Source organism: Pempheris klunzingeri, chromosome 10 (assembly GCF_042242105.1).
Source record: "Pempheris klunzingeri isolate RE-2024b chromosome 10, fPemKlu1.hap1, whole genome shotgun sequence".
NCBI lineage: Eukaryota > Metazoa > Chordata > Actinopteri > Acropomatiformes > Pempheridae > Pempheris > Pempheris klunzingeri.
The window spans coordinates 6,820,208-6,844,762 of NC_092021.1; the positions used below are offsets into that span (position 1 = coordinate 6,820,208).

Here is a 24,555-nt window from a genome sequence, read left to right on the forward strand (position 1 = left end):
GTCAGGACACCCAGCTGTTTGAGAGCAGAAGCCGGGGCATCAACAGTGTCAAAAGACCTTCCACCAGTTAGCAATATTAGCACTTGTGGAACCCCATCCAGACGCCTGCTTCCAGCAGAGGCTGTGAAGACATTATCCCTCAAGTACTGGAGAGCTGCCCCAGTCCTGAGGGGGCTTCCACCTTTGTGACTCAAACCTCTGACCGTGTCAAGGATCTCGTCTTTTGTCGTGTATGTGTTCAGATAAAACTGGACAGCTGAGTCTCTGCTGTATTGAACCACTGAGACACGGTCTTTACTGTCATCCACGCTGAGTGTCTCTACTATTCTTTGGACAAAGTCTCGCATAGCTGGGAATCCTCTTCTAGTACCGTCAGAGCCATCCAACAAAAACACAACATCCTTTCCTGGTGGCTGTCTCTCCACTATGGAAGATAAAATTTGAGACATATTTAGGTTGATGTATCAAATGTTTCCTGTGTAGAAGTTGGATGACCTAAGTTAGCCTCAATATTTGCAATTTACTAACGCTGGCACGGCTGTTCAGTCAAAATGCCACTGGCTGACCTCAACTCAGTAAAGAGCACTGTAAAACACTTGAATTTGCATGCTGCCATCATCTTGGAAGGTTAAATTCAGTCACTCTCTTACCAGTTACTGTTGGTGTAATGGGCGTGGCCCTCACTAGCACTCTGCTCATCACAGCCGAGAGCTGTTCTTGGACACCGGGGAGGTCAGTAAACTCAGTCACTGACAGGGCGTAAGTAGGGTCATACGATATTTTCTGCAGCTCTCTACTGTCAGAGCCCTTTGTTCCAATGCCAATCACAGAGATGCCCTGCTGTTTGAGAGCGGCAGCTGGGGCATCAACATTGTCAGAAGACCTTCCACCATTTAGCAGGATTAGCATCTGTGGAACACCTTGCAGGCGCCTGCTCCCGGAGGAGTTTGTAAAGACATTGTCCCTGACATACTGGAGGGCTGCCCCGGTGTTGAGGAATCTGCCCCCTCTGTGTCTCAGCCGTCTGATCGAATCCACAATGTCCTCTTTTGCGGTGTGTGTTTTCAGATAGAAACTGACCTCTGCATCTCTGCTGTACTGGACCACAGAGACGCGGTCTTTGTTTTCTCCCACATTCAGTTTCTCTACCACTCTCTCAGCGAGATCACGCATGGCTGGGAAGCCATTCCTTGTGCCATCAGAGTCATCCAAAAGGAATACGATATCTCGCCTGGTAGTGTCAACTGAGAAAGGACAGGAAGGCAAGAAAATAAAAACCTTTGCAAAACGTACTTTGCTAGACTAATCATCCATTGGCGGCCTATTTCTTGTCACTAACTACCACTGACTACTTTAACTTCAAACAGCAGGTAAGCACACCGCCACCTCTGTTTCTGTGCACACCTGGAGCTAAACAACTATCATATTTGATTTATTTGCCCTAGCGTAGGTAAAACAAGTCAGGTAGCCTTTCAGGCCAGGAAGAGGCATTGCTTATTAACATACCGGGAACAGTTGGTGGCTCTTCGGTGACGTCAGTAACCACAGCCTCTACGGAGGACTGGAGTTGCTGTTGGACACTGGGCAGGTCAGTCAATTCAGAAACGGACAGGGCATGACTGGGATCGTGGGATATCGTCTGCAGTTCTCTAATATTAGAGTTTCTGGTTCCAATAGCAAAGGTCAGGACACCCAGCTGTTTGAGAGCAGAAGCCGGGGCATCAACAGTGTCAAAAGACCTTCCACCAGTTAGCAATATTAGCACTTGTGGAACCCCATCCAGACGCCTGCTTCCAGCAGAGGCTGTGAAGACATTATCCCTCAAGTACTGGAGAGCTGCCCCAGTCCTGAGGGGGCTTCCACCTTTGTGACTCAAACCTCTGACCGTGTCAAGGATCTCGTCTTTTGTCGTGTATGTGTTCAGATAAAACTGGACAGCTGAGTCTCTGCTGTATTGAACCACTGAGACACGGTCTTTACTGTCATCCACGCTGAGTGTCTCTACTATTCTTTGGACAAAGTCTCGCATAGCTGGGAATCCTCTTCTAGTACCGTCAGAGCCATCCAACAAAAACACAACATCCTTTCCTGGTGGCTGTCTCTCCACTATGGAAGATAAAATTTGAGACATATTTAGGTTGATGTATCAAATGTTTCCTGTGTAGAAGTTGGATGACCTAAGTTAGCCTCAATATTTGCAATTTACTAACGCTGGCACGGCTGTTCAGTCAAAATGCCACTGGCTGAACTCAACTCAGTAAAGAACACTGTAAAACACTTGAATTTGCATGCTGCCATCATCTTGGAAGGTTAAATTCAGTCACTCTCTTACCAGTTACTGTTGGTGTAATGGGCGTGGCCCTCACTAGCACTCTGCTCATCACAGCCGAGAGCTGTTCTTGGACACCGGGGAGGTCAGTAAACTCAGTCACTGACAGGGCGTAAGTAGGGTCAAACGATATTTTCTGCAGCTCTCTACTGTCAGAGCCCTTTGTTCCAATGCCAATCACAGAGATGCCCTGCTGTTTGAGAGCGGCAGCTGGGGCATCAACATTGTCAGAAGACCTTCCACCATTTAGCAGGATTAGCATCTGTGGAACACCTTGCAGGCGCCTGCTCCCGGAGGAGTTTGTAAAGACATTGTCCCTGACATACTGGAGGGCTGCCCCGGTGTTGAGGAATCTGCCCCCTCTGTGTCTCAGCCGTCTGATCGAATCCACAATGTCCTCTTTTGCGGTGTGTGTTTTCAGATAGAAACTGACCTCTGCATCTCTGCTGTACTGGACCACAGAGACGCGGTCTTTGTTTTCTCCCACATTCAGTTTCTCTACCACTCTCTCAGCGAGATCACGCATGGCTGGGAAGCCATTCCTTGTGCCATCAGAGTCATCCAAAAGGAATACGATATCTCGCCTGGGAGTGTCAACTGAGAAAGGACAGGAAGGCAAGAAAATAAAAACCTTTGCAAAACGTACTTTGCTAGACTAATCATCCATTGGCGGCCTATTTCTTGTCACTAACTACCACTGACTACTTTAACTTCAAACAGCAGGTAAGCACACCGCCACCTCTGTTTCTGTGCACACCTGGAGCTAAACAACTATCATATTTGAGTTATTTGCCCTAGCGTAGGTAAAACAAGTCAGGTAGCCTTTCAGGCCAGGAAGAGGCATTGCTTATTAACATACCAGGAACAGTTGGTGGCTCTTCGGTGACGTCAGTAACCACAGCCTCTACGGAGGACTGGAGTTGCTGTTGGACACTGGGCAGGTCAGTCAATTCAGAAACGGACAGGGCATGACTGGGATCGTGGGATATCGTCTGCAGTTCTCTAATATTAGAGTTTCTGGTTCCAATAGCAAAGGTCAGGACACCCAGCTGTTTGAGAGCAGAAGCCGGGGCATCAACAGTGTCAAAAGACCTTCCACCAGTTAGCAATATTAGCACTTGTGGAACCCCATCCAGACGCCTGCTTCCAGCAGAGGCTGTGAAGACATTATCCCTCAAGTACTGGAGAGCTGCCCCAGTCCTGAGGGGGCTTCCACCTTTGTGACTCAAACCTCTGACCGTGTCAAGGATCTCGTCTTTTGTCGTGTATGTGTTCAGATAAAACTGGACAGCTGAGTCTCTGCTGTATTGAACCACTGAGACACGGTCTTTACTGTCATCCACGCTGAGTGTCTCTACTATTCTTTGGACAAAGTCTCGCATAGCTGGGAATCCTCTTCTAGTACCGTCAGAGCCATCCAACAAAAACACAACATCCTTTCCTGGTGGCTGTCTCTCCACTATGGAAGATAAAATTTGAGACATATTTAGGTTGATGTATCAAATGTTTCCTGTGTAGAAGTTGGATGACCTAAGTTAGCCTCAATATTTGCAATTTACTAACGCTGGCACGGCTGTTCAGTCAAAATGCCACTGGCTGACCTCAACTCAGTAAAGAGCACTGTAAAACACTTGAATTTGCATGCTGCCATCATCTTGGAAGGTTAAATTCAGTCACTCTCTTACCAGTTACTGTTGGTGTAATGGGCGTGGCCCTCACTAGCACTCTGCTCATCACAGCCGAGAGCTGTTCTTGGACACCGGGGAGGTCAGTAAACTCAGTCACTGACAGGGCGTAAGTAGGGTCAAACGATATTTTCTGCAGCTCTCTACTGTCAGAGCCCTTTGTTCCAATGCCAATCACAGAGATGCCCTGCTGTTTGAGAGCGGCAGCTGGGGCATCAACATTGTCAGAAGACCTTCCACCATTTAGCAGGATTAGCATCTGTGGAACACCTTGCAGGCGCCTGCTCCCGGAGGAGTTTGTAAAGACATTGTCCCTGACATACTGGAGGGCTGCCCCGGTGTTGAGGAATCTGCCCCCTCTGTGTCTCAGCCGTCTGATCGAATCCACAATGTCCTCTTTTGCGGTGTGTGTTTTCAGATAGAAACTGACCTCTGCATCTCTGCTGTACTGGACCACAGAGACGCGGTCTTTGTTTTCTCCCACATTCAGTTTCTCTACCACTCTCTCAGCGAGATCACGCATGGCTGGGAAGCCATTCCTTGCGCCATCAGAGTCATCCAAAAGGAATACGATATCTCGCCTGGGAGTGTCAACTGAGAAAGGACAGGAAGGCAAGAAAATAAAAACCTTTGCAAAACGTACTTTGCTAGACTAATCATCCATTGGCGGCCTATTTCTTGTCACTAACTACCACTGACTACTTTAACTTCAAACAGCAGGTAAGCACACCGCCACCTCTGTTTCTGTGCACACCTGGAGCTAAACAACTATCATATTTGATTTATTTGCCCTAGCGTAGGTAAAACAAGTCAGGTAGCCTTTCAGGCCAGGAAGAGGCATTGCTTATTAACATACCAGGAACAGTTGGTGGCTCTTCGGTGACGTCAGTAACCACAGCCTCTACGGAGGACTGGAGTTGCTGTTGGACACTGGGCAGGTCAGTCAATTCAGAAACGGACAGGGCATGAGTGGGATCGTGGGATATCGTCTGCAGTTCTCTAATATCAGAGTTTCTGGTTCCAATTGCAAAGGTCAAGACACCCAGCTGTTTGAGAGCAGAAGCCGGGGCATCAACAGTGTCAAAAGACCTTCCACCAGTTAGCAATATTAGCACTTGTGGAACCCCATCCAGACGCCTGCTTCCAGCAGAGGCTGTGAAGACATTATCCCTCAAGTACTGGAGAGCTGCCCCAGTCCTGAGGGGGCTTCCACCTTTGTGACTCAAACCTCTGACCGTGTCAAGGATCTCGTCTTTTGTCGTGTATGTGTTCAGATAAAACTGGACAGCTGAGTCTCTGCTGTATTGAACCACTGAGACACGGTCTTTACTGTCATCCACGCTGAGTGTCTCTACTATTCTTTGGACAAAGTCTCGCATAGCTGGGAATCCTCTTCTAGTACCGTCAGAGCCATCCAACAAAAACACAACATCCTTTCCTGGTGGCTGTCTCTCCACTATGGAAGATAAAATTTGAGACATATTTAGGTTGATGTATCAAATGTTTCCTGTGTAGAAGTTGGATGACCTAAGTTAGCCTCAATATTTGCAATTTACTAACGCTGGCACGGCTGTTCAGTCAAAATGCCACTGGCTGACCTCAACTCAGTAAAGAGCACTGTAAAACACTTGAATTTGCATGCTGCCATCATCTTGGAAGGTTAAATTCAGTCACTCTCTTACCAGTTACTGTTGGTGTAATGGGCGTGGCCCTCACTAGCACTCTGCTCATCACAGCCGAGAGCTGTTCTTGGACACCGGGGAGGTCAGTAAACTCAGTCACTGACAGGGCGTAAGTAGGGTCATACGATATTTTCTGCAGCTCTCTACTGTCAGAGCCCTTTGTTCCAATGCCAATCACAGAGATGCCCTGCTGTTTGAGAGCGGCAGCTGGGGCATCAACATTGTCAGAAGACCTTCCACCATTTAGCAGGATTAGCATCTGTGGAACACCTTGCAGGCGCCTGCTCCCGGAGGAGTTTGTAAAGACATTGTCCCTGACATACTGGAGGGCTGCCCCGGTGTTGAGGAATCTGCCCCCTCTGTGTCTCAGCCGTCTGATCGAATCCACAATGTCCTCTTTTGCGGTGTGTGTTTTCAGATAGAAACTGACCTCTGCATCTCTGCTGTACTGGACCACAGAGACGCGGTCTTTGTTTTCTCCCACATTCAGTTTCTCTACCACTCTCTCAGCGAGATCACGCATGGCTGGGAAGCCATTCCTTGTGCCATCAGAGTCATCCAAAAGGAATACGATATCTCGCCTGGTAGTGTCAACTGAGAAAGGACAGGAAGGCAAGAAAATAAAAACCTTTGCAAAACGTACTTTGCTAGACTAATCATCCATTGGCGGCCTATTTCTTGTCACTAACTACCACTGACTACTTTAACTTCAAACAGCAGGTAAGCACACCGCCACCTCTGTTTCTGTGCACACCTGGAGCTAAACAACTATCATATTTGATTTATTTGCCCTAGCGTAGGTAAAACAAGTCAGGTAGCCTTTCAGGCCAGGAAGAGGCATTGCTTATTAACATACCAGGAACAGTTGGTGGCTCTTCGGTGACGTCAGTAACCACAGCCTCTACGGAGGACTGGAGTTGCTGTTGGACACTGGGCAGGTCAGTCAATTCAGAAACGGACAGGGCATGAGTGGGATCGTGGGATATCGTCTGCAGTTCTCTAATATCAGAGTTTCTGGTTCCAATTGCAAAGGTCAAGACACCCAGCTGTTTGAGAGCAGAAGCCGGGGCATCAACAGTGTCAAAAGACCTTCCACCAGTTAGCAATATTAGCACTTGTGGAACCCCATCCAGACGCCTGCTTCCAGCAGAGGCTGTGAAGACATTATCCCTCAAGTACTGGAGAGCTGCCCCAGTCCTGAGGGGGCTTCCACCTTTGTGACTCAAACCTCTGACCGTGTCAAGGATCTCGTCTTTTGTCGTGTATGTGTTCAGATAAAACTGGACAGCTGAGTCTCTGCTGTATTGAACCACTGAGACACGGTCTTTACTGTCATCCACGCTGAGTGTCTCTACTATTCTTTGGACAAAGTCTCGCATAGCTGGGAATCCTCTTCTAGTACCGTCAGAGCCATCCAACAAAAACACAACATCCTTTCCTGGTGGCTGTCTCTCCACTATGGAAGATAAAATTTGAGACATATTTAGGTTGATGTATCAAATGTTTCCTGTGTAGAAGTTGGATGACCTAAGTTAGCCTCAATATTTGCAATTTACTAACGCTGGCACGGCTGTTCAGTCAAAATGCCACTGGCTGACCTCAACTCAGTAAAGAGCACTGTAAAACACTTGAATTTGCATGCTGCCATCATCTTGGAAGGTTAAATTCAGTCACTCTCTTACCAGTTACTGTTGGTGTAATGGGCGTGGCCCTCACTAGCACTCTGCTCATCACAGCCGAGAGCTGTTCTTGGACACCGGGGAGGTCAGTAAACTCAGTCACTGACAGGGCGTAAGTAGGGTCATACGATATTTTCTGCAGCTCTCTACTGTCAGAGCCCTTTGTTCCAATGCCAATCACAGAGATGCCCTGCTGTTTGAGAGCGGCAGCTGGGGCATCAACATTGTCAGAAGACCTTCCACCATTTAGCAGGATTAGCATCTGTGGAACACCTTGCAGGCGCCTGCTCCCGGAGGAGTTTGTAAAGACATTGTCCCTGACATACTGGAGGGCTGCCCCGGTGTTGAGGAATCTGCCCCCTCTGTGTCTCAGCCGTCTGATCGAATCCACAATGTCCTCTTTTGCGGTGTGTGTTTTCAGATAGAAACTGACCTCTGCATCTCTGCTGTACTGGACCACAGAGACGCGGTCTTTGTTTTCTCCCACATTCAGTTTCTCTACCACTCTCTCAGCGAGATCACGCATGGCTGGGAAGCCATTCCTTGTGCCATCAGAGTCATCCAAAAGGAATACGATATCTCGCCTGGTAGTGTCAACTGAGAAAGGACAGGAAGGCAAGAAAATAAAAACCTTTGCAAAACGTACTTTGCTAGACTAATCATCCATTGGCGGCCTATTTCTTGTCACTAACTACCACTGACTACTTTAACTTCAAACAGCAGGTAAGCACACCGCCACCTCTGTTTCTGTGCACACCTGGAGCTAAACAACTATCATATTTGATTTATTTGCCCTAGCGTAGGTAAAACAAGTCAGGTAGCCTTTCAGGCCAGGAAGAGGCATTGCTTATTAACATACCAGGAACAGTTGGTGGCTCTTCGGTGACGTCAGTAACCACAGCCTCTACGGAGGACTGGAGTTGCTGTTGGACACTGGGCAGGTCAGTCAATTCAGAAACGGACAGGGCATGAGTGGGATCGTGGGATATCGTCTGCAGTTCTCTAATATCAGAGTTTCTGGTTCCAATTGCAAAGGTCAAGACACCCAGCTGTTTGAGAGCAGAAGCCGGGGCATCAACAGTGTCAAAAGACCTTCCACCAGTTAGCAATATTAGCACTTGTGGAACCCCATCCAGACGCCTGCTTCCAGCAGAGGCTGTGAAGACATTATCCCTCAAGTACTGGAGAGCTGCCCCAGTCCTGAGGGGGCTTCCACCTTTGTGACTCAAACCTCTGACCGTGTCAAGGATCTCGTCTTTTGTCGTGTATGTGTTCAGATAAAACTGGACAGCTGAGTCTCTGCTGTATTGAACCACTGAGACACGGTCTTTACTGTCATCCACGCTGAGTGTCTCTACTATTCTTTGGACAAAGTCTCGCATAGCTGGGAATCCTCTTCTAGTACCGTCAGAGCCATCCAACAAAAACACAACATCCTTTCCTGGTGGCTGTCTCTCCACTATGGAAGATAAAATTTGAGACATATTTAGGTTGATGTATCAAATGTTTCCTGTGTAGAAGTTGGATGACCTAAGTTAGCCTCAATATTTGCAATTTACTAACGCTGGCACGGCTGTTCAGTCAAAATGCCACTGGCTGACCTCAACTCAGTAAAGAGCACTGTAAAACACTTGAATTTGCATGCTGCCATCATCTTGGAAGGTTAAATTCAGTCACTCTCTTACCAGTTACTGTTGGTGTAATGGGCGTGGCCCTCACTAGCACTCTGCTCATCACAGCCGAGAGCTGTTCTTGGACACCGGGGAGGTCAGTAAACTCAGTCACTGACAGGGCGTAAGTAGGGTCAAACGATATTTTCTGCAGCTCTCTACTGTCAGAGCCCTTTGTTCCAATGCCAATCACAGAGATGCCCTGCTGTTTGAGAGCGGCAGCTGGGGCATCAACATTGTCAGAAGACCTTCCACCATTTAGCAGGATTAGCATCTGTGGAACACCTTGCAGGCGCCTGCTCCCGGAGGAGTTTGTAAAGACATTGTCCCTGACATACTGGAGGGCTGCCCCGGTGTTGAGGAATCTGCCCCCTCTGTGTCTCAGCCGTCTGATCGAATCCACAATGTCCTCTTTTGCGGTGTGTGTTTTCAGATAGAAACTGACCTCTGCATCTCTGCTGTACTGGACCACAGAGACGCGGTCTTTGTTTTCTCCCACATTCAGTTTCTCTACCACTCTCTCAGCGAGATCACGCATGGCTGGGAAGCCATTCCTTGTGCCATCAGAGTCATCCAAAAGGAATACGATATCTCGCCTGGGAGTGTCAACTGAGAAAGGACAGGAAGGCAAGAAAATAAAAACCTTTGCAAAACGTACTTTGCTAGACTAATCATCCATTGGCGGCCTATTTCTTGTCACTAACTACCACTGACTACTTTAACTTCAAACAGCAGGTAAGCACACCGCCACCTCTGTTTCTGTGCACACCTGGAGCTAAACAACTATCATATTTGATTTATTTGCCCTAGCGTAGGTAAAACAAGTCAGGTAGCCTTTCAGGCCAGGAAGAGGCATTGCTTATTAACATACCAGGAACAGTTGGTGGCTCTTCGGTGACGTCAGTAACCACAGCCTCTACGGAGGACTGGAGTTGCTGTTGGACACTGGGCAGGTCAGTCAATTCAGAAACGGACAGGGCATGAGTGGGATCGTGGGATATCGTCTGCAGTTCTCTAATATCAGAGTTTCTGGTTCCAATTGCAAAGGTCAAGACACCCAGCTGTTTGAGAGCAGAAGCCGGGGCATCAACAGTGTCAAAAGACCTTCCACCAGTTAGCAATATTAGCACTTGTGGAACCCCATCCAGACGCCTGCTTCCAGCAGAGGCTGTGAAGACATTATCCCTCAAGTACTGGAGAGCTGCCCCAGTCCTGAGGGGGCTTCCACCTTTGTGACTCAAACCTCTGACCGTGTCAAGGATCTCGTCTTTTGTCGTGTATGTGTTCAGATAAAACTGGACAGCTGAGTCTCTGCTGTATTGAACCACTGAGACACGGTCTTTACTGTCATCCACGCTGAGTGTCTCTACTATTCTTTGGACAAAGTCTCGCATAGCTGGGAATCCTCTTCTAGTACCGTCAGAGCCATCCAACAAAAACACAACATCCTTTCCTGGTGGCTGTCTCTCCACTATGGAAGATAAAATTTGAGACATATTTAGGTTGATGTATCAAATGTTTCCTGTGTAGAAGTTGGATGACCTAAGTTAGCCTCAATATTTGCAATTTACTAACGCTGGCACGGCTGTTCAGTCAAAATGCCACTGGCTGACCTCAACTCAGTAAAGAGCACTGTAAAACACTTGAATTTGCATGCTGCCATCATCTTGGAAGGTTAAATTCAGTCACTCTCTTACCAGTTACTGTTGGTGTAATGGGCGTGGCCCTCACTAGCACTCTGCTCATCACAGCCGAGAGCTGTTCTTGGACACCGGGGAGGTCAGTAAACTCAGTCACTGACAGGGCGTAAGTAGGGTCATACGATATTTTCTGCAGCTCTCTACTGTCAGAGCCCTTTGTTCCAATGCCAATCACAGAGATGCCCTGCTGTTTGAGAGCGGCAGCTGGGGCATCAACATTGTCAGAAGACCTTCCACCATTTAGCAGGATTAGCATCTGTGGAACACCTTGCAGGCGCCTGCTCCCGGAGGAGTTTGTAAAGACATTGTCCCTGACATACTGGAGGGCTGCCCCGGTGTTGAGGAATCTGCCCCCTCTGTGTCTCAGCCGTCTGATCGAATCCACAATGTCCTCTTTTGCGGTGTGTGTTTTCAGATAGAAACTGACCTCTGCATCTCTGCTGTACTGGACCACAGAGACGCGGTCTTTGTTTTCTCCCACATTCAGTTTCTCTACCACTCTCTCAGCGAGATCACGCATGGCTGGGAAGCCATTCCTTGTGCCATCAGAGTCATCCAAAAGGAATACGATATCTCGCCTGGTAGTGTCAACTGAGAAAGGACAGGAAGGCAAGAAAATAAAAACCTTTGCAAAACGTACTTTGCTAGACTAATCATCCATTGGCGGCCTATTTCTTGTCACTAACTACCACTGACTACTTTAACTTCAAACAGCAGGTAAGCACACCGCCACCTCTGTTTCTGTGCACACCTGGAGCTAAACAACTATCATATTTGATTTATTTGCCCTAGCGTAGGTAAAACAAGTCAGGTAGCCTTTCAGGCCAGGAAGAGGCATTGCTTATTAACATACCAGGAACAGTTGGTGGCTCTTCGGTGACGTCAGTAACCACAGCCTCTACGGAGGACTGGAGTTGCTGTTGGACACTGGGCAGGTCAGTCAATTCAGAAACGGACAGGGCATGAGTGGGATCGTGGGATATCGTCTGCAGTTCTCTAATATCAGAGTTTCTGGTTCCAATTGCAAAGGTCAAGACACCCAGCTGTTTGAGAGCAGAAGCCGGGGCATCAACAGTGTCAAAAGACCTTCCACCAGTTAGCAATATTAGCACTTGTGGAACCCCATCCAGACGCCTGCTTCCAGCAGAGGCTGTGAAGACATTATCCCTCAAGTACTGGAGAGCTGCCCCAGTCCTGAGGGGGCTTCCACCTTTGTGACTCAAACCTCTGACCGTGTCAAGGATCTCGTCTTTTGTCGTGTATGTGTTCAGATAAAACTGGACAGCTGAGTCTCTGCTGTATTGAACCACTGAGACACGGTCTTTACTGTCATCCACGCTGAGTGTCTCTACTATTCTTTGGACAAAGTCTCGCATAGCTGGGAATCCTCTTCTAGTACCGTCAGAGCCATCCAACAAAAACACAACATCCTTTCCTGGTGGCTGTCTCTCCACTATGGAAGATAAAATTTGAGACATATTTAGGTTGATGTATCAAATGTTTCCTGTGTAGAAGTTGGATGACCTAAGTTAGCCTCAATATTTGCAATTTACTAACGCTGGCACGGCTGTTCAGTCAAAATGCCACTGGCTGACCTCAACTCAGTAAAGAGCACTGTAAAACACTTGAATTTGCATGCTGCCATCATCTTGGAAGGTTAAATTCAGTCACTCTCTTACCAGTTACTGTTGGTGTAATGGGCGTGGCCCTCACTAGCACTCTGCTCATCACAGCCGAGAGCTGTTCTTGGACACCGGGGAGGTCAGTAAACTCAGTCACTGACAGGGCGTAAGTAGGGTCATACGATATTTTCTGCAGCTCTCTACTGTCAGAGCCCTTTGTTCCAATGCCAATCACAGAGATGCCCTGCTGTTTGAGAGCGGCAGCTGGGGCATCAACATTGTCAGAAGACCTTCCACCATTTAGCAGGATTAGCATCTGTGGAACACCTTGCAGGCGCCTGCTCCCGGAGGAGTTTGTAAAGACATTGTCCCTGACATACTGGAGGGCTGCCCCGGTGTTGAGGAATCTGCCCCCTCTGTGTCTCAGCCGTCTGATCGAATCCACAATGTCCTCTTTTGCGGTGTGTGTTTTCAGATAGAAACTGACCTCTGCATCTCTGCTGTACTGGACCACAGAGACGCGGTCTTTGTTTTCTCCCACATTCAGTTTCTCTACCACTCTCTCAGCGAGATCACGCATGGCTGGGAAGCCATTCCTTGTGCCATCAGAGTCATCCAAAAGGAATACGATATCTCGCCTGGTAGTGTCAACTGAGAAAGGACAGGAAGGCAAGAAAATAAAAACCTTTGCAAAACGTACTTTGCTAGACTAATCATCCATTGGCGGCCTATTTCTTGTCACTAACTACCACTGACTACTTTAACTTCAAACAGCAGGTAAGCACACCGCCACCTCTGTTTCTGTGCACACCTGGAGCTAAACAACTATCATATTTGATTTATTTGCCCTAGCGTAGGTAAAACAAGTCAGGTAGCCTTTCAGGCCAGGAAGAGGCATTGCTTATTAACATACCAGGAACAGTTGGTGGCTCTTCGGTGACGTCAGTAACCACAGCCTCTACGGAGGACTGGAGTTGCTGTTGGACACTGGGCAGGTCAGTCAATTCAGAAACGGACAGGGCATGAGTGGGATCGTGGGATATCGTCTGCAGTTCTCTAATATCAGAGTTTCTGGTTCCAATTGCAAAGGTCAAGACACCCAGCTGTTTGAGAGCAGAAGCCGGGGCATCAACAGTGTCAAAAGACCTTCCACCAGTTAGCAATATTAGCACTTGTGGAACCCCATCCAGACGCCTGCTTCCAGCAGAGGCTGTGAAGACATTATCCCTCAAGTACTGGAGAGCTGCCCCAGTCCTGAGGGGGCTTCCACCTTTGTGACTCAAACCTCTGACCGTGTCAAGGATCTCGTCTTTTGTCGTGTATGTGTTCAGATAAAACTGGACAGCTGAGTCTCTGCTGTATTGAACCACTGAGACACGGTCTTTACTGTCATCCACGCTGAGTGTCTCTACTATTCTTTGGACAAAGTCTCGCATAGCTGGGAATCCTCTTCTAGTACCGTCAGAGCCATCCAACAAAAACACAACATCCTTTCCTGGTGGCTGTCTCTCCACTATGGAAGATAAAATTTGAGACATATTTAGGTTGATGTATCAAATGTTTCCTGTGTAGAAGTTGGATGACCTAAGTTAGCCTCAATATTTGCAATTTACTAACGCTGGCACGGCTGTTCAGTCAAAATGCCACTGGCTGACCTCAACTCAGTAAAGAGCACTGTAAAACACTTGAATTTGCATGCTGCCATCATCTTGGAAGGTTAAATTCAGTCACTCTCTTACCAGTTACTGTTGGTGTAATGGGCGTGGCCCTCACTAGCACTCTGCTCATCACAGCCGAGAGCTGTTCTTGGACACCGGGGAGGTCAGTAAACTCAGTCACTGACAGGGCGTAAGTAGGGTCAAACGATATTTTCTGCAGCTCTCTACTGTCAGAGCCCTTTGTTCCAATGCCAATCACAGAGATGCCCTGCTGTTTGAGAGCGGCAGCTGGGGCATCAACATTGTCAGAAGACCTTCCACCATTTAGCAGGATTAGCATCTGTGGAACACCTTGCAGGCGCCTGCTCCCGGAGGAGTTTGTAAAGACATTGTCCCTGACATACTGGAGGGCTGCCCCGGTGTTGAGGAATCTGCCCCCTCTGTGTCTCAGCCGTCTGATCGAATCCACAATGTCCTCTTTTGCGGTGTGTGTTTTCAGATAGAAACTGACCTCTGCATCTCTGCTGTACTGGACCACAGAGACGCGGTCTTTGTTTTCTCCCACATTCAGTTTCTCTACCACTCTCTCAGCGAGATCACGCATGGCTGGGAAGCCATTCCTTGTGCCATCAGAGTCATCCAAAAGGAATACGATATCTCGCCTGGTAGTGTCAACTGAGAAAGGACAGGAAGGCAAGAAAATAAAAACCTTTGCAAAACGTACTTTGCTAGACTAATCATCCATTGGCGGCCTATTTCTTGTCACTAACTACCACTGACTACTTTAACTTCAAACAGCAGGTAAGCACACCGCCACCTCTGTTTCTGTGCACACCTGGAGCTAAACAACTATCATATTTGATTTCTTTGCCCTAGCGTAGGTAAAACAAGTCAGGTAGCCTTTCAGGCCAGGAAGAGGCATTGCTTATTAACATACCGGGAACAGTTGGTGGCTCTTCGGTGACGTCAGTAACCACAGCCTCTACGGAGGACTGGAGTTGCTGTTGGACACTGGGCAGGTCAGTCAATTCAGAAACGGACAGGGCATGACTGGGATCGTGGGATATCGTCTGCAGTTCTCTAATATTAGAGTTTCTGGTTCCAATTGCAAAGGTCAAGACACCCAGCTGTTTGAGAGCAGAAGCCGGGGCATCAACAGTGTCAAAAGACCTTCCACCAGTTAGCAATATTAGCACTTGTGGAACCCCATCCAGACGCCTGCTTCCAGCAGAGGCTGTGAAGACATTATCCCTCAAGTACTGGAGAGCTGCCCCAGTCCTGAGGGGGCTTCCACCTTTGTGACTCAAACCTCTGACCGTGTCAAGGATCTCGCCTTTTGTCGTGTATGTGTTCAGATAAAACTGGACAGCTGGGTCTCTGCTGTATTGAACCACTGAGACACGGTCTTTACTGTCATCCACGCTGAGTGTCTCTACTATTCTTTGGACAAAGTCTCGCATAGCTGGGAATCCTCTTCTAGTACCGTCAGAGCCATCCAACAAAAACACAACATCCTTTCCTGGTGGCTGTCTCTCCACTATGGAAGATAAAATTTGAGACATATTTAGGTTGATGTATCAAATGTTTCCTGTGTAGAAGTTGGATGACCTAAGTTAGCCTCAATATTTGCAATTTACTAACGCTGGCACGGCTGTTCAGTCAAAATGCCACTGGCTGACCTCAACTCAGTAAAGAGCACTGTAAAACACTTGAATTTGCATGCTGCCATCATCTTGGAAGGTTAAATTCAGTCACTCTCTTACCAGTTACTGTTGGTGTAATGGGCGTGGCCCTCACTAGCACTCTGCCCATCACAGCCGAGAGCTGTTCTTGGACAGCGGGGAGGTCAGTAAACTCAGTCACTGACAGGGCGTAAGTAGGGTCATACGATATTTTCTGCAGCTCTCTACTGTCAGAGCCCTTTGTTCCAATGCCAATCACAGAGATGCCCTGCTGTTTGAGAGCGGCAGCTGGGGCATCAACATTGTCAGAAGACCTTCCACCATTTAGCAGGATTAGCATCTGTGGAACACCTTGCAGGCGCCTGCTCCCGGAGGAGTTTGTAAAGACATTGTCCCTGACATACTGGAGGGCTGCCCCGGTGTTGAGGAATCTGCCCCCTCTGTGTCTCAGCCGTCTGATCGAATCCACAATGTCCTCTTTTGCGGTGTGTGTTTTCAGATAGAAACTGACCTCTGCATCTCTGCTGTACTGGACCACAGAGACGCGGTCTTTGTTTTCTCCCACATTCAGTTTCTCTACCACTCTCTCAGCGAGATCACGCATGGCTGGGAAGCCATTCCTTGTGCCATCAGAGTCATCCAAAAGGAATACGATATCTCGCCTGGTAGTGTCAACTGAGAAAGGACAGGAAGGCAAGAAAATAAAAACCTTTGCAAAACGTACTTTGCTAGACTAATCATCCATTGGCGGCCTATTTCTTGTCACTAACTACCACTGACTACTTTAACTTCAAACAGCAGGTAAGCACACCGCCACCTCTGTTTCTGTGCACACCTGGAGCTAAACAACTATCATATTTGATTTATTTGCCCTAGCGTAGGTAAAACAAGTCAGGTAGCCTTTCAGGCCAGGAAGAGGCATTGCTTATTAACATACCGGGAACAGTTGGTGGCTCTTCGGTGACGTCAGTAACCACAGCCTCTACGGAGGACTGGAGTTGCTGTTGGACACTGGGCAGGTCAGTCAATTCAGAAACGGACAGGGCATGACTGGGATCGTGGGATATCGTCTGCAGTTCTCTAATATTAGAGTTTCTGGTTCCAATTGCAAAGGTCAAGACACCCAGCTGTTTGAGAGCAGAAGCAGGGGCATCAACAGTGTCAAAAGACCTTCCACCAGTTAGCAATATTAGCACTTGTGGAACCCCATCCAGACGCCTGCTTCCAGCAGAGGCTGTGAAGACATTATCCCTCAAGTACTGGAGAGCTGCCCCAGTCCTGAGGGGGCTTCCACCTTTGTGACTCAAACCTCTGACCGTGTCAAGGATCTCGCCTTTTGTCGTGTATGTGTTCAGATAAAACTGGACAGCTGGGTCTCTGCTGTATTGAACCACTGAGACACGGTCTTTACTGTCATCCACGCTGAGTGTCTCTACTATTCTTTGGACAAAGTCTCGCATAGCTGGGAATCCTCTTCTAGTACCGTCAGAGCCATCCAACAAAAACACAACATCCTTTCCTGGTGGCTGTCTCTCCACTATGGAAGATAAAATTTGAGACATATTTAGGTTGATGTATCAAATGTTTCCTGTGTAGAAGTTGGATGACCTAAGTTAGCCTCAATATTTGCAATTTACTAACGCTGGCACGGCTGTTCAGTCAAAATGCCACTGGCTGACCTCAACTCAGTAAAGAACACTGTAAAACACTTGAATTTGCATGCTGCCATCATCTTGGAAGGTTAAATTCAGTCACTCTCTTACCAGTTACTGTTGGTGTAATGGGCGTGGCCCTCACTAGCACTCTGCCCATCACAGCCGAGAGCTGTTCTTGGACAGCGGGGAGGTCAGTAAACTCAGTCACTGACAGGGCGTAAGTAGGGTCATACGATATTTTCTGCAGCTCTCTACTGTCAGAGCCCTTTGTTCCAATGCCAATCACAGAGATGCCCTGCTGTTTGAGAGCGGCAGCTGGGGCATCAACATTGTCAGAAGACCTTCCACCATTTAGCAGGATTAGCATCTGTGGAACACCTTGCAGGCGCCTGCTCCCGGAGGAGTTTGTAAAGACATTGTCCCTGACATACTGGAGGGCTGCCCCGGTGTTGAGGAATCTGCCCCCTCTGTGTCTCAGCCGTCTGATCGAATCCACAATGTCCTCTTTTGCGGTGTGTGTTTTCAGATAGAAACTGACCTCTGCATCTCTGCTGTACTGGACCACAGAGACGCGGTCTTTGTTTTCTCCCACATTCAGTTTCTCTACCACTCTCTCAGCGAGATCACGCATGGCTGGGAAGCCATTCCTTGTGCCATCAGAGTCATCCAAAAGGAATACGATATCTCGCCTGGTAGTGTCAACTGAGAAAGGACAGGAAGGCAAGAAAATAAAAACCTTTGCAAAACGTACTTTGCTAGACTAATCATCCATTGGCGGCCTATTTCTTGTCACTAACTACCACTGACTACTTTAACTTCAAACAGCAGGTAAGCACACCGCCACCTCTGTTTCTGTGCACACCTGGAGCTAAACAACTATCATATTTGATTTATTTGCCCTAGCGTAGGTAAAACAAGTCAGGTAGCCTTTCAGGCCAGGAAGAGGCATTGCTTATTAACATACCGGGAACAGTTGGTGGCTCTTCGGTGACGTCAGTAACCACAGCCTCTACGGAGGACTGGAGTTGCTGTTGGACACTGGGCAGGTCAGTCAATTCAGAAACGGACAGGGCATGACTGGGATCGTGGGATATCGTCTGCAGTTCTCTAATATTAGAGTTTCTGGTTCCAATTGCAAAGGTCAAGACACCCAGCTGTTTGAGAGCAGAAGCCGGGGCATCAACAGTGTCAAAAGACCTTCCACCAGTTAGCAATATTAGGACTTGTGGAACCCCATCCAGACGCCTGCTTCCAGCAGAGGCTGTGAAGACATTATCCCTCAAGTACTGGAGAGCTGCCCCAGTCCTGAGGGGGCTTCCACCTTTGTGACTCAAACCTCTGACCGTGTCAAGGATCTCGCCTTTTGTCGTGTATGTGTTCAGATAAAACTGGACAGCTGGGTCTCTGCTGTATTGAACCACTGAGACACGGTCTTTACTGTCATCCACGCTGAGTGTCTCTACTATTCTTTGGACAAAGTCTCGCATAGCTGGGAATCCTCTTCTAGTACCGTCAGAGCCATCCAACAAAAACACAACATCCTTTCCTGGTGGCTGTCTCTCCACTATGGAAGATAAAATTTGAGACATATTTAGGTTGATGTATCAAATGTTTCCCGTGTAGAAGTTGGATGACCTAAGTTAGCCTCAATATTTGCAATTTACTAACGCTGGCACGGCTGTTCAGTCAAAATGCCACTGGCTGACCTCAACTCAGTAAAGAACACTGTAAAACACTTGAATTTGCATGCTGCCATCATCTTGGAAGGTTAAATTCAGTCACTCTCTTACCAGTTACTGTTGGTGTAATGGGCGTGGCCCTCACTAGCACTCTGCCCATCACAGCCGAGAGCTGTTCTTGGACACCGGGGAGGTCAGTAAACTCAGTCACTGACAGGGCGTAAGTAGGGTCAAACGATATTTTCTGCAGCTCTCTACTGTCAGAGCCCTTTGTTCCAATGCCAATCACAGAGATGCCCTGCTGTTTGAGAGCGGCAGCTGGGGCATCAACATTGTCAGAAGACCTTCCACCATTTAGCAGGATTAGCATCTGTGGAACACCTTGCAGGCGCCTGCTCCCGGAGGAGTTTGTAAAGACATTGTCCCTGACATACTGGAGGGCTGCCCCGGTGTTGAGGAATCTGCCCCCTCTGTGTCTCAGCCGTCTGATCGAATCCACAATGTCCTCTTTTGCGGTGTGTGTTTTCAGATAGAAACTGACCTCTGCATCTCTGCTGTACTGGACCACAGAGACGCGGTCTTTGTTTTCTCCCACATTCAGTTTCTCTACCACTCTCTCAGCGAGATCACGCATGGCTGGGAAGCCATTCCTTGTGCCATCAGAGTCATCCAAAAGGAATACGATATCTCGCCTGGTAGTGTCAACTGAGAAAGGACAGGAAGGCAAGAAAATAAAAACCTTTGCAAAACGTACTTTGCTAGACTAATCATCCATTGGCGGCCTATTTCTTGTCACTAACTACCACTGACTACTTTAACTTCAAACAGCAGGTAAGCACACCGCCACCTCTGTTTCTGTGCACACCTGGAGCTAAACAACTATCATATTTGATTTATTTGCCCTAGCGTAGGTAAAACAAGTCAGGTAGCCTTTCAGGCCAGGAAGAGGCATTGCTTATTAACATACCGGGAACAGTTGGTGGCTCTTCGGTGACGTCAGTAACCACAGCCTCTACGGCGGACTGGAGTTGCTGTTGGACACTGGGCAGGTCAGTCAATTCAGAAACGGACAGGGCATGACTGGGATCGTGGGATATCGTCTGCAGTTCTCTAATATTAGAGTTTCTGGTTCCAATTGCAAAGGTCAAGACACCCAGCTGTTTGAGAGCAGAAGCCGGGGCATCAACAGTGTCAAAAGACCTTCCACCAGTTAGCAATATTAGCACTTGTGGAACCCCATCCAGACGCCTGCTTCCAGCAGAGGCTGTGAAGACATTATCCCTCAAGTACTGGAGAGCTGCCCCAGTCCTGAGGGGGCTTCCACCTTTGTGACTCAAACCTCTGACCGTGTCAAGGATCTCGCCTTTTGTCGTGTATGTGTTCAGATAAAACTGGACAGCTGGGTCTCTGCTGTATTGAACCACTGAGACACGGTCTTTACTGTCATCCACGCTGAGTGTCTCTACTATTCTTTGGACAAAGTCTCGCATAGCTGGGAATCCTCTTCTAGTACCGTCAGAGCCATCCAACAAAAACACAACATCCTTTCCTGGTGGCTGTCTCTCCACTATGGAAGATAAAATTTGAGACATATTTAGGTTGATGTATCAAATGTTTCCTGTGTAGAAGTTGGATGACCTAAGTTAGCCTCAATATTTGCAATTTACTAACGCTGGCACGGCTGTTCAGTCAAAATGCCACTGGCTGACCTCAACTCAGTAAAGAGCACTGTAAAACACTTGAATTTGCATGCTGCCATCATCTTGGAAGGTTAAATTCAGTCACTCTCTTACCAGTTACTGTTGGTGTAATGGGCGTGGCCCTCACTAGCACTCTGCTCATCACAGCCGAGAGCTGTTCTTGGACACCGGGGAGGTCAGTAAACTCAGTCACTGACAGGGCGTAAGTAGGGTCAAACGATATTTTCTGCAGCTCTCTACTGTCAGAGCCCTTTGTTCCAATGCCAATCACAGAGATGCCCTGCTGTTTGAGAGCGGCAGCTGGGGCATCAACATTGTCAGAAGACCTTCCACCATTTAGCAGGATTAGCATCTGTGGAACACCTTGCAGGCGCCTGCTCCCGGAGGAGTTTGTAAAGACATTGTCCCTGACATACTGGAGGGCTGCCCCGGTGTTGAGGAATCTGCCCCCTCTGTGTCTCAGCCGTCTGATCGAATCCACAATGTCCTCTTTTGCGGTGTGTGTTTTCAGATAGAAACTGACCTCTGCATCTCTGCTGTACTGGACCACAGAGACGCGGTCTTTGTTTTCTCCCACATTCAGTTTCTCTACCACTCTCTCAGCGAGATCACGCATGGCTGGGAAGCCATTCCTTGTGCCATCAGAGTCATCCAAAAGGAATACGATATCTCGCCTGGTAGTGTCAACTGAGAAAGGACAGGAAGGCAAGAAAATAAAAACCTTTGCAAAACGTACTTTGCTAGACTAATCATCCATTGGCGGCCTATTTCTTGTCACTAACTACCACTGACTACTTTAACTTCAAACAGCAGGTAAGCACACCGCCACCTCTGTTTCTGTGCACACCTGGAGCTAAACAACTATCATATTTGATTTATTTGCCCTAGCGTAGGTAAAACAAGTCAGGTAGCCTTTCAGGCCAGGAAGAGGCATTGCTTATTAACATACCGGGAACAGTTGGTGGCTCTTCGGTGACGTCAGTAACCACAGCCTCTACGGAGGACTGGAGTTGCTGTTGGACACTGGGCAGGTCAGTCAATTCAGAAACGGACAGGGCATGACTGGGATCGTGGGATATCGTCTGCAGTTCTCTAATATTAGAGTTTCTGGTTCCAATTGCAAAGGTCAAGACACCCAGCTGTTTGAGAGCAGAAGCCGGGGCATCAACAGTGTCAAAAGACCTTCCACCAGTTAGCAATATTAGCACTTGTGGAACCCCATCCAGACGCCTGCTTCCAGCAGAGGCTGTGAAGACATTATCCCTCAAGTACTGGAGAGCTGCCCCAGTCCTGAGGGGGCTTCCACCTTTGTGACTCAAACCTCTGACCGTGTCAAGGATCTCGCCTTTTGTCGTGTATGTGTTCAGATAAAACTGGACAGCTGGGTCTCTGCTGTATTGAACCACTGAGACACGGTCTTTACTGTCATCCACGCTGAGTGTCTCTACTATTCTTTGGACAAAGTCTCGCATAGCTGGGAATCCTCTTCTAGTACCGTCAGAGCCATCCAACAAAAACACAACATCCTTTCCTGGTGGCTGTCTCTCCACTATGGAAGATAAAATTTGAGACATATTTAGGTTGATGTATCAAATGTTTCCTGTGTAGAAGTTGGATGACCTAAGTTAGCCTCAATATTTGCAATTTACTAACGCTGGCACGGCTGTTCAGTCAAAATGCCACTGGCTGACCTCAACTCAGTAAAGAACACTGTAAAACACTTGAATTTGCATGCTGCCATCATCTTGGAAGGTTAAATTCAGTCACTCTCTTACCAGTTACTGTTGGTGTAATGGGCGTGGCCCTCACTAGCACTCTGCCCATCACAGCCGAGAGCTGTTCTTGGACAGCGGGGAGGTCAGTAAACTCAGTCACTGACAGGGCGTAAGTAGGGTCATACGATATTTTCTGCAGCTCTCTACTGTCAGAGCCCTTTGTTCCAATGCCAATCACAGAGATGCCCTGCTGTTTGAGAGCGGCAGCTGGGGCATCAACATTGTCAGAAGACCTTCCACCATTTAGCAGGATTAGCATCTGTGGAACACCTTGCAGGCGCCTGCTCCCGGAGGAGTTTGTAAAGACATTGTCCCTGACATACTGGAGGGCTGCCCCGGTGTTGAGGAATCTGCCCCCTCTGTGTCTCAGCCGTCTGATCGAATCCACAATGTCCTCTTTTGCGGTGTGTGTTTTCAGATAGAAACTGACCTCTGCATCTCTGCTGTACTGGACCACAGAGACGCGGTCTTTGTTTTCTCCCACATTCAGTTTCTCTACCACTCTCTCAGCGAGATCACGCATGGCTGGGAAGCCATTCCTTGTGCCATCAGAGTCATCCAAAAGGAATACGATATCTCGCCTGGTAGTGTCAACTGAGAAAGGACAGGAAGGCAAGAAAATAAAAACCTTTGCAAAACGTACTTTGCTAGACTAATCATCCATTGGCGGCCTATTTCTTGTCACTAACTACCACTGACTACTTTAACTTCAAACAGCAGGTAAGCACACCGCCACCTCTGTTTCTGTGCACACCTGGAGCTAAACAACTATCATATTTGATTTATTTGCCCTAGCGTAGGTAAAACAAGTCAGGTAGCCTTTCAGGCCAGGAAGAGGCATTGCTTATTAACATACCGGGAACAGTTGGTGGCTCTTCGGTGACGTCAGTAACCACAGCCTCTACGGAGGACTGGAGTTGCTGTTGGACACTGGGCAGGTCAGTCAATTCAGAAACGGACAGGGCATGACTGGGATCGTGGGATATCGTCTGCAGTTCTCTAATATTAGAGTTTCTGGTTCCAATTGCAAAGGTCAAGACACCCAGCTGTTTGAGAGCAGAAGCCGGGGCATCAACAGTGTCAAAAGACCTTCCACCAGTTAGCAATATTAGCACTTGTGGAACCCCATCCAGACGCCTGCTTCCAGCAGAGGCTGTGAAGACATTATCCCTCAAGTACTGGAGAGCTGCCCCAGTCCTGAGGGGGCTTCCACCTTTGTGACTCAAACCTCTGACCGTGTCAAGGATCTCGCCTTTTGTCGTGTATGTGTTCAGATAAAACTGGACAGCTGGGTCTCTGCTGTATTGAACCACTGAGACACGGTCTTTACTGTCATCCACGCTGAGTGTCTCTACTATTCTTTGGACAAAGTCTCGCATAGCTGGGAATCCTCTTCTAGTACCGTCAGAGCCATCCAACAAAAACACAACATCCTTTCCTGGTGGCTGTCTCTCCACTATGGAAGATAAAATTTGAGACATATTTAGGTTGATGTATCAAATGTTTCCCGTGTAGAAGTTGGATGACCTAAGTTAGCCTCAATATTTGCAATTTACTAACGCTGGCACGGCTGTTCAGTCAAAATGCCACTGGCTGACCTCAACTCAGTAAAGAGCACTGTAAAACACTTGAATTTGCATGCTGCCATCATCTTGGAAGGTTAAATTCAGTCACTCTCTTACCAGTTACTGTTGGTGTAATGGGCGTGGCCCTCACTAGCACTCTGCTCATCACAGCCGAGAGCTGTTCTTGGACACCGGGGAGGTCAGTAAACTCAGTCACTGACAGGGCGTAAGTAGGGTCAAACGATATTTTCTGCAGCTCTCTACTGTCAGAGCCCTTTGTTCCAATGCCAATCACAGAGATGCCCTGCTGTTTGAGAGCGGCAGCTGGGGCATCAACATTGTCAGAAGACCTTCCACCATTTAGCAGGATTAGCATCTGTGGAACATCTTGCAGGCGCCTGCTCCCGGAGGAGTTTGTAAAGACATTGTCCCTGACATACTGGAGGGCTGCCCCGGTGTTGAGGAATCTGCCCC

At 48.0% G+C, this 24,555-nt stretch overlaps 1 protein-coding gene across 1 annotated transcript in view; it reads right to left on the reverse strand.

Annotated features, from left to right (window-relative positions):
• col6a3 (collagen, type VI, alpha 3) overlaps nt 1-24,555 on the reverse strand; it is a 91,944-nt gene that overhangs the window by 32,625 nt on the left and 34,764 nt on the right. The gene's annotated exons all lie outside the window — the stretch shown is intronic.